This window comes from Pinus tabuliformis, chromosome 3_2 (genome assembly GCF_031772625.1).
Source record: "Pinus tabuliformis cultivar Carrire ecotype Pingquan chromosome 3_2, CPIR1, whole genome shotgun sequence".
Lineage (NCBI taxonomy): Eukaryota > Viridiplantae > Streptophyta > Pinopsida > Pinales > Pinaceae > Pinus > Pinus tabuliformis.
Window position 1 is genome coordinate 458,781,468 of NC_142302.1, and position 17,210 is coordinate 458,798,677.

Here is a 17,210-nt window from a genome sequence, read left to right on the forward strand (position 1 = left end):
TCCTATATTGAAGATGTATCTAGTGGTGGATTTCCTATCATCTGGATTTCCATCCCAGTCAGAATTAGAATGACCTGTCAATTCAACATTACAAGCATTAGTATATTCAATACCAAAATTGATAGTTCCCTTTAAAGATCGAAGGACCCTTTTTGCAACTATCCAATGGCTTTCATGAGACTTAGCCATGAATTGACCAAGTATGCTTACTGCATAAGCATTGTCTGGTCTAGTGGTAGTGAGATAATTCAGACTTCCCACTAATTGTCGATAAAATGTTCCATTCACCTCTTTTGTTCCATCATCACTTCTTAATTTGATATTTTGTTCCAATGGAGTACTCACTGCTTTACATCCATTCATATGAAATCTCTTTAGTACTTCATTTGTATATTTGCTTTGTATGATTAAGGTTCTTCCATCATCTCTCCATACCTCAATACCTAGACAATAGTGCATCTCACCAAGATCCTTCATCTCAAATTCCTGTGATAACTTCATTTTTATATCTGTAATCAATTTATCAGCACTCCCTGTTATTATTAAATCATCAACATATATAGAGAGCAATACTATATCCCCATTTCTATCTATCTTGACATACAAATTAGGATCATTTTTACTATTTTTAAATCTTTGCTGAAAGAAGAATTTGTCGATTTTTACATACCCATATCTGAGAGCCTGTTTTAGTCCATATAAGGCCTTTTTTAACTTGCATACAAGATGTTCTTGACCATTCTTTACAAATCCTTCTGGTTGAACAAGATAAATCTCTTCTTTTAAGTCACCATTTAGAAAATCTGACTTTACATCTAATTGATGTAGCTTCCAATCATATTTAGTTGCCAATGCTATCGTTATTCTGATTGTATTCATTTTTGCAACCGGAGCAAAGTTATCTTCATAATCTATACCTTCTTTTTGTGAATAACCTTTTGCAACCAATCTTGCCTTATACTTGTCTATGCTACCATTTGCATTAAATTTAGTCTTGTACAACCATTTTGATCCTATAGGGACTTTATTTTCAGGTAATTATGTTAATTCCCAAGTTTCATTTTTCATTATAGAGTTATATTCTTCTTTCATAGCTTCCATCCATTCTTTATGATTTTTGGCTTGTTCATAATTTAAGGGCTCAAAAACAGTCATTACTTGAGACATTAAAGCATAATCTTTATACCTGATGGGGGTTTGAATTTGTCATGTTGACCTTCTTAGAGGTTCATTACTTTGTGGAGTACCTTCTCCTTTTCTTCTCTATGGAGTGCCTTCATCACTTCTTTGTGGACTTTGATTCCTTGATGCGTCTTTTGGAATGTCCATGTGTTCTTGTAGTTGAGTTGATTCCACAACTTCTTCTTCTTCCTTAAAGCTTTCATAAGGAGACTGCCATATATTATGTTCATCTTCTTTTATTTGTTTATCTACGTGCTCATGAAATATAACATCTCTACTTGCAAAGACCTTGTGAGTACTTGGACCATACATTTTATATGCTTTTTGATCAGTGAAATATCCAATAAAAATACATTTGATGGCTTTGGCATCTAACTTTCTCCTATCCTTTTTAGGAATATGAGCAAAGGCCTTGCATCCAAATATCCTTAAATGACTAACTTTAGGTTTAAAACCATAAAATGCTTCAAATGGTGTTTTGTGCTCAAGATACTTAGTAGGGCTTCTATTTTTAAGATATACAACTGTATTAATGGCTTCAGCCCAAAAACTATTAGAAAGTCCTTTACTTTTTAACATACTACGAGCACATTCAACTAATATTCTATTCTTTCTCTCAGCTACTCCATTTTGTTGAGGTGTATGTGGTACTGTAAATTGTTGCATAATTCCATTTTGTTTGCAATATTTGATAAAAGCTCCTGAACTGTACTCACCACCTTTATTTGATCGAATAATTTTAATGCTCTTTCTTGTTTGCTTTTCAACCATACTCTTGAATTATTTAAAGTATTCAAACACGTCACTTTTGTTTCTTATACAGTACACCAGGTGTATCTAGTGCTATCATCAATAAATATAAGAAAGTAATATGATCCACCAAGTGACTTAGTTTGCATTGGACCACATACATCAGTATGCACTAGTTCAAGTATTTCACATTTTCTTCTATTTTCATGCACAAGAAATTCTTCCCTATGTTGTTTTCCTAGTGCACAACTTTCACATTCAAAGTGTTCACCCTTAATAATTGGAAGACCTTCTACCATCAATTTCTTTTGTAGTAACATTAGGTCATTATGATTTAAGTGTCCATACCTTCGATGCCAAAGCTCTATAGTTGACATGCATGTTGATGCCAAAGCTTGATGCCCATTCTTCATTACATCCAACTTGTATAAGCCTCCAACTCTCATTCCTTTTGCAACAACCTTGTATTTGTCTTGCACATCCTTTACCAAACAATGTGATTTCACACATTCAACTTTTAAATGTTGATCTGTGATAGTAGAGACTGAAATTAAGTTCTTCTTTAATCCTGGAACATACACCACATTTTGAATTTTTTTTTCTTGTCCATTAGGCGTCATAACACTTATATCACCATATCCTTTAATTTCATGTGATCTATTATCTCCTAAATAGATGTTTCCACCATTATTAATCTCATGATAAGTATCAAACCAATCTCTTTTGCATGACATATGGATTGATGCACCATAATCTATAAACCAAGCATTATCATCATTAATTTCTACTGATTTGGACACAAACAATTTAAGATTGCTAAAGTCATGACTAATTGCTTCATCTCTATCAACATAATTTCCTGAATGCCTTCTTTGTTTAAATTGATCAAACCTTCTTTTCATGCAATTCTTAGAAAAATGACCAGGTTTTCCACAGTAATAACACACATCATCTCTACTTGATTTGGCATTTGTCCTTGGTAAAGGTGTACCTTGAAATGATTTTACCTGTGGCATTTTTCCTTTATTTTTTTCCCATTGTTTGCCTTTGAAGGACTACTTCCCTTTGGCCATTAATGCCAAATCTGAATTGGGAGATTTCTGTTTAAAGTTTCTTCTCTGCTCTTCTTCCTGCATAAGTATACCTGCCAACTCATTAAAAGTAGGAGCCTTCTCTCTAGCTGAGAGACCAGTTATAAACATTTGATATTCATCAAGCATTCCATTTAATGTCACAGTAACCAATTCTGTACTAGATATTGATTCACCAATGTCACCTAATTTATCCTTTAGATCTTTAATTCTAGAAATAAAATTACTAACACTTTCATTTTCTTCCATCTTAATTGAAAGAAGCTTACTCTTTAAATACAATATTTGATTTTTAGTCTTCGTCTCATACAAATTTTTGAGAGTGTCCCATGTCTCCTTGGATGTTTTGCACTCTCTAATGTGTGGAATAATGTTGTCCTTAACCATCATCTGCAAAAACACCTTTTCTTTGTTTTCCCATCATTCCCAATCTTGAATTGTAACATTTGTGGCTTGAGGGTACACTGGCTTAACTTCAGCCCCAGACACAATCGTCCATGTATTGTTGCCTTCCATCAAAGTCTGCAACTTAAACTTCCAATTTGCATAATTTTCACCGTCTAACTTGTTAGAGTCAGATAAATAAGATTATGCCAATACATTAGCCATGTTACTTATTTTCACCATACCAATCACCAAAAAAAAAAATTACTAATTTTCACAAATATAAACCCTCAAGCATAAATCATAAAATTTTATCCAATATCATTGGATAATATGGCTGCCTTTTCAGAGAACATAAACAACTCTACGTGACTTTAACCTTTCAACTTTGGAATACGATTTTTTTCTTTTTTTAACCTTTCAAATCATTGTTCAAACGGACTTTGAAGAGCTAATATTAAAAACAAAAATATTGGCCCCACTCGCTTGTTTTGGGCTACAACTCCTCCTTGGGAATTGAAAATCTTCAGCTAGATTTCATTGGCAGCAAATGGCTCACGAACCAGTTGACTGCACAATCACAATGGCTCCACTTGCAAACAAATTCTCACGAAAACTGCACAACGCGGAGTCTTCTATGCACCAATGTTGTCTCCTTAATCATCCTCCGCATGAGCAAACTTCTCCACATAGACTGTAACTACTCTTCAAATTTCAAATTTGAAGCTTAGGTTAATAAAGATGAAAAAAACATTCAAGATTTAACCCTTGCAATATATGATCACTACTGAAAATCCACAAGAATCAGTGAAACAACAGTAAAACAGGTGCAAAAGATAAGGAATAATTATATGTGACTTTTTCGCCTACAAAATTTGAAATTTTATGAAATTACCACCGAACGCAATGTCAAGAATACCACAGGAACTTCTAGTTCGGCTCCACACCCACAAAACTGAAGCAAGAATCAATTTTCTGTTTGGATTTCAGATGTTGCGGGCCAAATTTGCATTACAGACAAGTTCACAGCTCTTCACCAGCACTCCCTTCGAACTTCACACAGATTGCACTTCTCAACAACTCCTCTTGCAATAGCGCTCTCACGGCAATGCACAGATCTCTTCTGTCAAACAAGCTAAAAACTCTGACCACCAAATCACCCTTCACCAAAAGCTTGTGCTGCACACATACACACTGGTTCAGCGATCTCTCACTCTAACTTTGATCACTCCCACACAAGAACCTTACACTCACAGCACTCAACCTCACCTCGCTCTGACACCAAGTCAGAAAGCACAACATATAACACAAAACTCAACTTATTGAACACAGCACAAGCACAATCACACAGAACACTTGCTCATTTGATTGCCAAAGAGGGTTTTTATATACAGTGGAGAAGTTTTTGGAGTCGGTGGCTTCTTCAGGAAGCTATCTAGCTCTCGAAACTTCCGCCGAATTCTCCAGAAGAAGTTAGACTCTGCATTTAATGTAGGTGGTTGGAATTATTAATGTTTTCCAACAATTGCAATCTACTCCACTAGTGAATTCTCATTCTCCTCCTTTTTACTCACTTCAATGATTTCTCCATTGCCATTCTAATTCTCTACACCACAACAACAAATACCTTTTTAGACCTGAATAGCCTGACTCAACCTATCCTTATAGGTTGAGATCTTTGTCCGTCACTGAGCTAATCTATCCACCCCTTCAGTAGAAAAGAAAAGGATTATTAATATTTATTTAATCAAATAAAAAGATTATTAATGTAGTATCTAATAAAATTTTGATATAAAAAATAATTTTATAAATTAAAAATGTTGTATACTATTTAAAAATAGTTCAAGAACTCTTACAGTAGTAGTGTTTGAATCATGTTTTTTTATTGTGGTAATCCAATCATGTTTTTGATGGTGGAAATGCATTAGCACCATCAAAAACCTTGGGACATCCAAAATCTTGAAATTTGACAACTATAATCTCCATTTGCAAAAATCATTGCCCGATTTTATCAAAATATTGTCAAATTTTCCATGGTTTCCGGGACAAAAAAGCAGTCTGATAAGATTACAGCGTTAAAAATAATATATAAATATAAATTAAAATGATAAATTATATATAAAATTAGTAAAGTTATATAAAATAAATGGTTGGTAAATGTAACTAGACATCCATCTAAGATAAAATACTACTTATCTCGCAAATCATCTCATATTACTTAAATTAAAAAACGCCATATTTTTTTATAAATTATAACTCTTTTTTTAATTATTATTAATTATAAGAAGAATTAATATATGAGTTTAACATATATATTTAAAAAAACATGCAAAAGTATTCTTAACTATAGAGATTCATTCCCACTTTACCATGTATATTCTTAACTTCTGAGTAGTTTTTCCTCATAATACCATGATTCATCAATACCACATGCATAATATGACAAGCGTTGATATGCCTTGTTCTTCAATTTTTTAATTTGAAAAAAAATTACTTAATAATTAGAAATAAATCTTAACCTTTGATTTGTGAATTAACTACTATGAATATTCTAGCATATTCCATGGAGGTTAAATAGATTCTACCATCCACCTTATAATTACTAATAATTAAATTAAAATTCTAGAAATTCTATTATCAAACAAACATATTTATCAACTTAATTGATAAATTTATATAATATAATTAACTTCCAAATATTAAAATACAAATAAAATATTTTACAAACTACTATCTCTAAGTTAAAATTACCATTTTGAGTGCAATTAATAAATTTACACGGTGATACTGACTTCCAAATCATTACAATGCAAAAAAAATTACACACTATATCTATGTTATAATTACCATTTAATTAAAAAAAAAAATTACAAACTCTATCTATGTTATAATTACCATTTAATTATGTTGACCGTCTCCAAGTGATTATACCTGAAGACTTTGCTTGGACAGATGGTAACTCCTCCTTGAGGGCACTTTCTCTTTATATTCTCTACGCGAGCATCCATGTATAGAGGAGCTAAAGGTGTTTGGATACATGTATTAGTAAATAAGTCAACTTTGCCAATAAGTCAAACTTGAGGGTGGAAAAACTAAGGGTTGTCACTCATTTCAGTGAAGAATTACAGGGGAGGGGAATGTAGGTTTATTAAAGAATTATAGGGAAGGGGAATGTAGGTTTATTATGGAAGAGGGTTTTCAAATTATTAATTAGGTAGTAGGGATTTAAGTTTTATATAATATTTTAGAATATATTTAATAACAGTTAAGATTAAAAATAGATATTTATTTCAGAAGTAATTATGTTTTTTATTTTTTTTAATTAAATTGATTAATTAAAAAGAAAAAATAAAAAAACATATAAATGTGTCATATGAACATGAGTTATGGTTTACTTGGCATGTGGTATTAGTAAGTTATCACTTTATACCAATATCTATTTAAAAGTTTTTAAAATGTTGGTACATGTTTATTTTATTTTATTTAATTAAATAAATAAATGTATATGTGCTTAAGTCTATATTAATCTTTTATTTATATATATCTTTGTTTGTCACTGAGTTGATTTATCCACCCCTTTAATAGAAAATAAAATTATTATTAATAGAGTGTTTAATTAAATCTCAATATAAAATTATAATGTTATAAAATCAAGACCATTTATAAAAATTTATATATAAATATAAAATAAATTATTAAATTATATATAATTAGTAAAATTATATAAAATAAATGGTTATGAATACAAATAGATATCAATCCATGATAAAATAAGTATTTTGTAGTCTTTATTTAAATTTAAAAAATTAATAGAAATTAATTTAAATTATAATTTTTTTTAATTACGCAGCTGTAAAAAGTTACCTCAAAAACAACTCCCTCCAAAAACAACTCCCTCTACCATACTACTTGTGTCATCGTTGGCCATTGATTTTAGTGTTAGACGATTAAAATAATAGATACTATCAGAGTAAAAACATATATTAGTTACTTACATTTCAATCTGATAATAAGTTACAGTTCACTCCGGATGGCTTCAGCGATCGATCGTTTGATTTGAAGTTCGTAACTCGGTTTACAGAATCTGTGCCACATAGCTCACCCAGAAGTTCGTAACTCGGTTTTCAGAGAAGGCGAAACTTGTTAACAAAGACCACATATAGAAAGCGTGTGGCCCCTACCCGTAGCAAGTCAATGTTTCGAAAACCATAAGAGGAGGAAGGTCGTAGGAAAACCCTGAATTTGGCTTTCTGTTAACCAAACGAGAGAACGATGAGTGATTGGTTGCAGTGATTAAAAAATTTACTCACAGAAATGGCGGTGTGTTAATTTTGTTCATTACGATTTTTAGTCCAGTAATTGAAGTAGAGAAAACGATTAGCTTAGAAGTTCTTCAGCAGTACTTTGTTGGAAGCTTGAAAGGTGCTACAAAGAATATTAGTGGTAAATACTTTATCCAAATCAATAAAAAATTTGTTGAGCCAAGGGTTGAGTTTTGCATATTTTAGAAAATCATAATAGGAAAAATGACAAGAGTTTCAAAAATTCATGAAAGGGAAAAATAGACAAGCTAGCAAACCTCAATTCAAAACATTGCTCATTGAATATGGATTATCTGTGGTCTGTTTTATTCCACTGCCTCTTTTTAGGTTGTTGCAATTGACAAGTATGCTATTAAGTGATTTCATTTCACAATGGTGGTATGTTGTTCCTTCCATTTCTTCTGGTGAAGTTGTCCATTTCCATGTGCCATCAAAACAAACAACCATGGCTTTCTATATTTCCCATAAGCTGGGTTCTCAATAGTGGAATGCCAAGTTGGTAAAAGTGGGGCGTTGTTAGAGCCCCAATTAGGTTTCAAGTCTCAACTAGGACTATTATTCAATATATCTTAGACATTATGACAAATTCTTTCATTCGCAGAGACATCCTGGAAAATATTTCAGGAAGTGACTGAAATTGGGACAAATATACCACACACATTAGCTTATAATATAGGATGTATTCAGTGCTTCATTGTTGCTTGCACTCAGGAAGATGCTCATTTGTAGAGACATCCTGAAAAATGTTTCAGGAAGAGAATGAAATTGGGAAAAATATATGACCACAAGTATTAGCCTATAATATATGATGTATTTGATGCTTTATTGTTGCTTTCACTCAAGAGGATGCTCTCCAGTAGGTCTGCTTATTATTTGTACAATTTTTCCTTTCTTAGATGCAAGTTGATTTGACTTTCTTGGCTTTAAATCTTCTTCTTCATTTGCGTTGTCATCTTCACGTCGTCTTCCTTGTCCTCATTGTTTTCTTCATCAATGTCCTCTAATTCATCTAGCTAGGAAGCTTCTCTAGTAAAGCATGACACATTAAGTGGAATTAATTTGAAGTCCTAACATAAACTAATGGCAAATGCGCCCATTTCCTTTTCACTTCTATGCACCCCATTTTCCCCCAGGAATTGTTCTGCTTCTCTCTCAGTAACTTTGCTCAACTCAGAGTCTATCAAAATGTAAAACAATAAGAGATTGAGGAATCAAATCTATAATATTTGAAACATCATGAAAATAAATCAACTCATTTTGATACGAAAGTTTTTGTTGTTCCTTATAATGATATTTATTGTTTTGGTTCATTCCCAGAGCATACAAACATCAGGAAAGGACTTGAAAAGAAGAAAGGTAAAGTGGAGAAAATGTTCAGCTTAGAAGTTCTTCAGTAGAACTTTGTTTGAAGCCTGAAAGGTGCTACAAAGAATATTGGTGGTAAATAATTTATCCAAATCTATAACAAATTTGTTGATTCAAGGGTTGGGTTTTGAATATTTTAGAAAATAACACGAAAAAGGAGAGAGTTTCAAAAATTCATGAAAGGGAAAAATAGACAAGCGAGCAAAACTCAATTGAAAACATTACTTATTGAAGATGGATTATATGTGGTCTGTTTTATCCCACTGCCTCTTTTTAGACTGTTGCAATTGGCAAGTATGCTATTAAGTGATTTCATTTCACAATGGTGGTATGTTGTTCCTGCGATTTCTTCTGTTGAAGTTGTCCATTTCCATATGCCATAAAATCAAACATCCAGGGCTTTCTATATTTCCCAAACCTGGTTTCTCAATGGTGGAATGCCAAGTTGGTAAAAGTGGGGTGTTGTTAGAGCCCCCACCAGGTTTCAAGTCTCGCTCAAGATTATTATTCGATATATCTTGGATATTATGACAAATTCTTTCATTCGCAGAGACATCTTGAAAAATCTTTCAGGAAGAGAATGAAATTGAGACAAATATACCACACACATTAGCCTATAATTTAGGATGTATTTGGTGCTTTAATGTTGGTTGCACTCAAGAATATGATCATTTGCAAGGATGCCCTGAAAAAAAATAAAAATAAAAAAAAATTAGGAAGAGAATGAAATTGGGACAAATATATGACCGCACACATTAGCCTATAATATAGGACGTATTTGGTGCTTTGTTGTTGCTTGCACTCAAGAAGATGCTCTCCAATAGGTCCACTTCTTTGTACAATGTTGCCTTTCTTAGATGCAAGTTGATTTGACTTTCTTGGCTTTAAATCTTATTCTTCTTCCGCGTTGTCATCTTCACCGCCTTCTTCCTTTTCCTCGTCGTTTTCTTTATCAATGTCCTCTAATTCATCTAACTAGGAAGCTTCTCTAGTAAACCATGACACATCAAGTGGAATAAAGTTGAAGTCCTAACATAAACTAATGACAAATGTGCTCCTTTCCTTTTCCCTTGTGTGCACCCCATTTCCCCCTAGGAATTGTTCTGTTTTTCTCTGAGTAACTATGCTCAACTCAATGCCTATCAAATTGTAGACATTAGCAACAACACCAACTAGAGCTTGAGGAACCAAATCTATCAGAATTGAAACATCATTAACATGAATCAACTCATGTCAATACAAAATTTTATGTTGTTCCTTCTAATGATATTTCTTGTTCTAATTCGTTCCTAGAGCATACAAACATCAAGAAATTACTTGAGAAGAAGTGAGGTAAAGTGGATAAAACGATCAACTTAGAAGTTCCTCAGCAGGAATTTTTTGGACGCTTGAAAGGTGCTACAAAGAATATTGGTGGTAAATAATTTATCCAAATCTATAGAAAATTTGTTGAGTCAAGGGTTGAGTTTTGCATACTTTAGAAAATCATAACATGAAAAAGGAGAGAGTTTCAAAAATTAATCAAAGCGAAAAATATACAAGCGAGAAAAACTCAATTGAAAACATTGCTTATTGAAGATGGATTATATGTGGTATTTTTTATACCAGTGCCTCTTTTTAGACTGTTGCAATTGGCAAGTATGTTATTAAGTGATTTCATTTCACAATTGTGGTATTTTGTTCATGTCATTTCTTCTAGTGAAGTTGTCCATTTCCATGTGCCATCAAAACAAACATCCATGGCTTTCTATATTGTCGATAACCTCGGTTATCAATGGTGGAATGTCAAGTTGGTAAAAGTGGGGTGCTGTTAGAGCCCCCGCCAAGTTTCAAGTCTCACCTAGGATTATTATTCAATATATCTTGGACATTATGACAAATTCTTTCATTTGCAGAGACATCCTGAAAAGATTTCAGGAAGAGAATGAAAATGGGACAAATATACCACACACATTAGCCTATAATATATGATGTATTCGATGCTTTATTGTTGCTTGCACTCAGGAAGATGCTCATTTGCAGAGACATCCTGAAAAAACTTTTAGGAAGATAATGAAATTGGTACAAATATAGGACCACACACATTAGCCTATGATGTATTCAATGCTTTATTGTTGCTTGCACTCAAGAAGATGCTCTCCAACTGGTCAACTTCTCTGTACACTGTTACATCTCTTATATGCAAGTTGATTTGACTTTCTTGGCCTTAAATCCTCTTCTTCATCCACATTGTCATCTTCACCGTCGTCTTCCTTGTCCTCATTGTTTTCTTCATCAATTTCCTCTAATTCATATATCTTGGAAGCTTCTCTAGTAAAACATGTCACATCAAGTGGAATTAATTTAAAGTCCTAACATAAACTAATGGAAGGCGTGATCCTTTCATTTTCCCTTGTATGCACCCCATTTCCCCCCAGGAATTTTTCTACTTCTCTCCGAGCAACTTTTCTCAACTCAGTGTTTATCAAAATGTAGACGTAAACACAAGAAGAGAGAATTTGTTTCAACGTGCCACCTTGCTCTCACCATTAGTTATTAGAATAATAGTAAGCTACGAATTATATACCTCACTTTTGATTGTGCATCAATGATGGAATATGTTCTGACAATATCTTGATTTCTCCTTCCTCTTGAAGGCATTTCAATCTTGTAGTGCACATATGATAGGAGCGACGATCCCATAGTATTCTCTTACCTACCTCGTGGACTCAATGTTTGTTCCTATTTCACCCATTCATTGGATTTTGCATCACCAATTCTTCAAAATTAAGTTAATGAGATTGGTTTTCGACTCTAAAAAAAATTCAACATTCATGTGGAGAATTTCAAAATTAGGTGACATGAACTGACGAAATTTAGAGAAATCAAAGTAAGAGACATGACTAACCTGAGAGCCCCTATACCACAAAAGAACACATACCTATATTGGTTTCTATAGTTGGCAACATACCAGATACATTCGAAGAAGCGCAGATTATCAATGAACATACTTCTAAAAAAGTAGATATTGATGGGATTCTTCAAACTACTGCCCTTCCTAACTGTTGTAGCTCAAATGTGCAAAGTTTAAATTTTAAAGTTGTTCTGAGAGAAACACCAATAAAGAAACAAAATTGCATAAAAATTTAACTTCATTTTCCTATGCTATCCTTTCTTATGCCACTGCCTTACAACGTTTCCTTTGCAACATGTGGTGAAATTGCTAGTTATTATTGTTATTGGCGTAGTCTAACTTATAGATGAAATGACATTTTTCATGATATTTTTTCTCATTAATTTTAATCAAAATCTAAGAGACATTTTTAAAAACTTGAGTTTAAATTGTTTCATTTGCATAATTAGAGTGCCCCATGGGTTTTTTAGTGCGTTGAATCTATTTATGCATTAAAAAATGTATTTTGAACAACAAAAAATCTTGAAATTGTATTGCTTGATTTTGGTGAATTCTAATTATCGTCTATAAGTTAGACTAGGCAATTGTTATTAATTTTAACAAGAATTAATATATGAGTTTAACATATATATTTATGCATTCAAAAATGTATTTTAAACAACAAAAAATCTTGAAATTGTATTGCCATTTGATGAATTCTAGTTATCGTCTATAAGTTAGACTAGGAAATTGTTATTAATTGTAACAAGAATTAATATATGAGTTTAACATATATATTTAAGAAAACATGTAACAATATTTTTAACTATGGAGATTCACTCCCACTTTACCATAGATATTCTTAACTTCTAAGTAGCTTTTCTTACAATACCATGGCTCACCAATACCACATGTACTTAACTTCTAAGTAGTTTTTCTTACAATACTATGGCTCATCAATACCTCATGCACTTTACCATGAATATTCTTAACTTCTAAGTAGCTTTTCTTACAATATCGTGGCTCATCAATACCACATGCCCAATATGATAGCCATTGATATGATATTTTCTTCAATTAATTGAGTTGAAAAATAATAATTAATAATTAGAGATAAATCTTAAGCTTTGATTTGTGAATATACTACTATGAATATGAATATTCTAGCATATTCCATGGAGGTTAAATATCTACCATCCACCTAATAATTATTGATAATCAAATTAAAATTTTAGAATTTCTATTATCAAATAGACATGTCTATAATTAATAAGTTTACATGATATGATTGACTTCCAAATCATTAAAATGCAAATAAGATACTTTACAAACTATCTCTATGTTAGAATTACCATTTTGAGGGCAATGAATAACTTTGCATGGTGTTATTGACTTCCAAATCATTACAAAATAAAAGAGATATTTTACAGACTATCTCTATGTTATAAATACCATTTAATTATGTTGATATGTATGCTTATTTTGGAATAAGGTTTCCAAATTATTAATTGGGTAATAGGGATTTAAGCTCCACAAAATATTTTAGAATATACTTAGTAATAGCCAGGATCAAAAATAGATATTTATCTCAAAAGCAGTGATGTCTTTTATTTTCTTTAATTAAATTGATTAATTAAAAGAGAAAAAAACCATATAAATGTATTATATGAGCATGAGTTATGGTTTATTTGGCATGTGGTATTAGTAAGTTATTGTATTGTACCAATGCCTATTTAAAAGTTCAAGTCTCTGTAGTAAAATGAGAGTGAATCTTCATGGTTAAAAATATTGTTACATATTTATTTTATTTAGTTTAATTAATTAAATGTATATATGCTTAACTTTATATTAATTCTTTTATAATTATTATTAATAATTATAATTTAAAATAAAGTTATAATTTAGTCAAACTTTATGATTTTTCAATTATGAAAATATGAAATTTGTTATGAGATAAGTATTTTGATTTTTATCCGTATTTATCACTCATTTAATTTATATAACTACACTAATATATATATATATATATATATATATATATATATATATATATATATATATATATATAATATATATATATACATTATACAAATAAAAAATATAATAACTAAATACTTCTATTTATAAATAATCTATAAAATTTATTAGATTAATCAATAATTTACCATTTTTATTTTTATTTTTAAATAAAATAATTATATTACTTAATTTTACAATTAATTTTTTATATATAAAAAATTGTATTCCTATAAATTTATAATTAAATATTTAAGAATTATTTCTTTCTAAACATCTCATTATAAAATCGACTTTAAATTTTGAAAAAAAACTTAACATTCAAAATTTTGAAAACAAAATTCAATATTAAATTACACATATCAATATCAATATCAATATCTATATATATATATATATATATATATATATATATATAATTTTTAACTACATAACAAAATTAAACTTCTCTTAAGAATTAATTCTTTCTAAATATCTTATTACAATATTTACATTATTCATGTTTGACAAACATTTTTTCTTTTTTGAATTTGATTTAAAAAACCTTCCTCCCTTACGGAGATAGGTGGGCGAACCTTTTGGTCGGGGATAAAAAAGAAGGGGGATTTTCTTTAGAGGGGAGGAAATTAAAAAACTGAATTCCTACTCGAATCCAACCGAATAAGCCATTAAAGAGGCCGTTGTTCCAGGCCTAGAATAGGAGTGGCTCCCTGACTTCTTTCTACCTTACTAACTGTACCCAGATAATCAATGTCTTCACCCTAACCCATACACCTATCCATATTTTGCCGTATCCACTGCACGCCCTAAAGAAAGATTGTCACCCGAGCTCGTATCATTCGAATAGAAAGAATCAGTGACCAGATCCGTGTACCAGAAAGAAGTTGCTGAAAGACATGATGCCCCGAAGCCCTCAATTGGTGGGAGGCCCAGTCGTAAAATCAAGATCGGCCCGTGAACATTCGTCACGGAGATAGGTGGGGGAACCTTTTGGTCGGGATAAAAAAGAAGGGGGATTTTGTTGAGAGGGGAGGAGATTGAGGGTGGGGTTTACATAAAATAAATCCAAATGATGGATGATTCTTATATTTTTTTATCGGGGGTTTCGACTCTCAATTTGGTAAGGCCTAATGGTTAAGAGTATGTGTTTCTTTCTAAAAGGTCATAGGTTCAAAACCAAAGGGGTAGATTATATATGCTTTCGTAGATTTAGCAGTCAAATCGTTGCACAGAGGTGGGTCCCTTGTCCCGCAAACAAGGGGTTCTCATACACCAAGTTGGTGTCTGGATTGGTCGTGACCTTAAAATTGGATTTTATATATATATATATATATATATATATATATATATATATATATATATATATAATATTATAATATAATAATTGTTTAAATATAATTTAAATATGTATAATATAAATAAAATTTCAAAATAATAAAATGTAACACTTCCCGTTAGTCTTAATATTTATTGATAATTTTTTTAGATGAAATTCGGAAGTAAAAGACTTATCTATATAAATCTCGGAAAGAAACATATATGATTATGTGGATATTTCTTTTGTTCTTTTAAAAAGAAAACTATATTTTTCTTTTGGTAAAAAAAGGATTTTCGAAGAAGTTCTACAGGGATTGTCTAACTTCCAAACAATTGTGACGGTTATTGTTCTAGCTTCTTATTCTGGAGATAAGGAAATCTCGGCGAATGAGAGGGGTCTTATTTTTCTTTTTCTAGGAAATTTTCTCTATGGGGAAAAGAAGGGAAAGGGGAGGAAGAGACTCAGAGAGACCAGGTTATTACATAAAGGTGGTATAGTATTACCCCTAGTGGAATAGTTCTTGAGCTGGGTTGAACCAATGGAACTATCCAATTACAGACTAAAGTGAGCAGACTTTCAGGTTGGACCCAGGTTGTGAGGACCTGCGGTTCCGCCCGAAGTGCGACCGCGTTCAAACGATGAGTGCGCACAGTCGGAAGTGAATGAATAGCAGATTTGGACGAAGTGCGAACTCAGACTTGTGCGATGGAGTGTTATGCGCATAAGAGGAGGGCGAGTTGAGTTTATAGAGGCGTGGGGAGCATGAACGCTCAACCCACGGCCGACCCACAAAGAAACAAAGGCCGACATGAAGTTTAATGGCTTTTGCGATGAAGTGAGGGCGTGGGGAGGTTGGCTGGGCAGCCACGACCTCGCCCTACGACTCATATATGTTGGCATTGCGTGGATGGCATTTGGACAAGCATTCATCGCTGAAACATCTTCGCTCATGTAGAGAAGTGCGCATTTACAAGGGGTGGACGCAGCAAGAGGTGAAGGCACAGTTTGGAGATGCGCCCATTCTTGGGCAAGGCCGCACGGAGCTCAAGTGCAGATCTCAGTTTTGGGTGAAGAGCGTGGGCAGGGTCACCCGCCGGTTGGAGTAAGGCGTGCATGGGTGTGTGCTGCCCGGTTTGTGCGACAACTTGGCACGGGTTCTTGGGTGGCTCGGGTGAGCGCCCGCCCGTCGTGCAAGTGTGCACGGTGACTTGGTGAAGTGTTGAGATTGTGAACGGAGGTGTGTCTCGGGTAGAGGCGCTCGTGTGTGGTGACTTGGAGGCGCGCCCAAGTTGGGCAAACAACACGTTCGTGCTACGAGGTGAACGAAGGGTTGGTGAGTCATGCGGCCGCCGTACAGAGGCGCCGACGAGTTAGGCAACCGAGTTTGCCGAAGATTGTAAATTTGGCTAAGTATGAAACTTGGTGTTTCCAAGTATACTTGTAAAGCGTTGTAACTGTTATAATATATTATTCGGGCAGACTCATTGTTCAGGGAGTTGCCCCTCCCTTTATACTATGCAATTGTGTTCTTCGTTTATAATTGCTGACGTTAATGAATGTGTATGGGGGTTCATTGGTATAAAGGATAACATTAATAATACTTGGTTGCAAAACACAAACTAAGTAGGGAAAAGTGAATTAGGCGTAGTCCACGAACATAAGTATTGGTGAAAAGAAAGTGTTCGGTGGTGCCGCACCTCGCCAAGCGTGGTTGAAAGACTACCGCCAGGTTGGGGGCGTGACAGGTGGTATCAGAGTTGATATCCTGGTTGATGATTGAAGCTGATTCAAGGTTGAAGAAGCTTGACAGTTGGTGACAGTGAAGCAAGTACTTGCAGGTGAAAGAGGTTGGTGAACACTTCCTGATAAGTGTTGCATCAAGGACTTGGGTTGTAGGCATCTTGGTAAAG